A 270-nucleotide genomic window follows, 5' to 3' on the forward strand; every position below is an offset into this window, starting at 1 on the left:
ATCTTGCAACGGGAAATAATGACCTGATAAAACTGTGTTAATGTTAATCTAATTAGATAATTAAAACATAGTAAGGACAATTTAGTATTGGTATTATTCAAATGAAACATTTGATTTGTTATTTATTCCAGTTATAGCAACGTGTACAACACACTTTGTATCCTAGAAGTCACTCTTTTAATGAGTTAATTCCTGAGAGATATTTTTGTTTTATGTTGTACTTTATATATATATATATATATATATATGTATGAGTATACGCACATGCAC

This window comes from Oxyura jamaicensis, chromosome 8 (genome assembly GCF_011077185.1).
Source record: "Oxyura jamaicensis isolate SHBP4307 breed ruddy duck chromosome 8, BPBGC_Ojam_1.0, whole genome shotgun sequence".
In the NCBI taxonomy this organism is placed as follows: Eukaryota; Metazoa; Chordata; class Aves; order Anseriformes; family Anatidae; genus Oxyura; species Oxyura jamaicensis.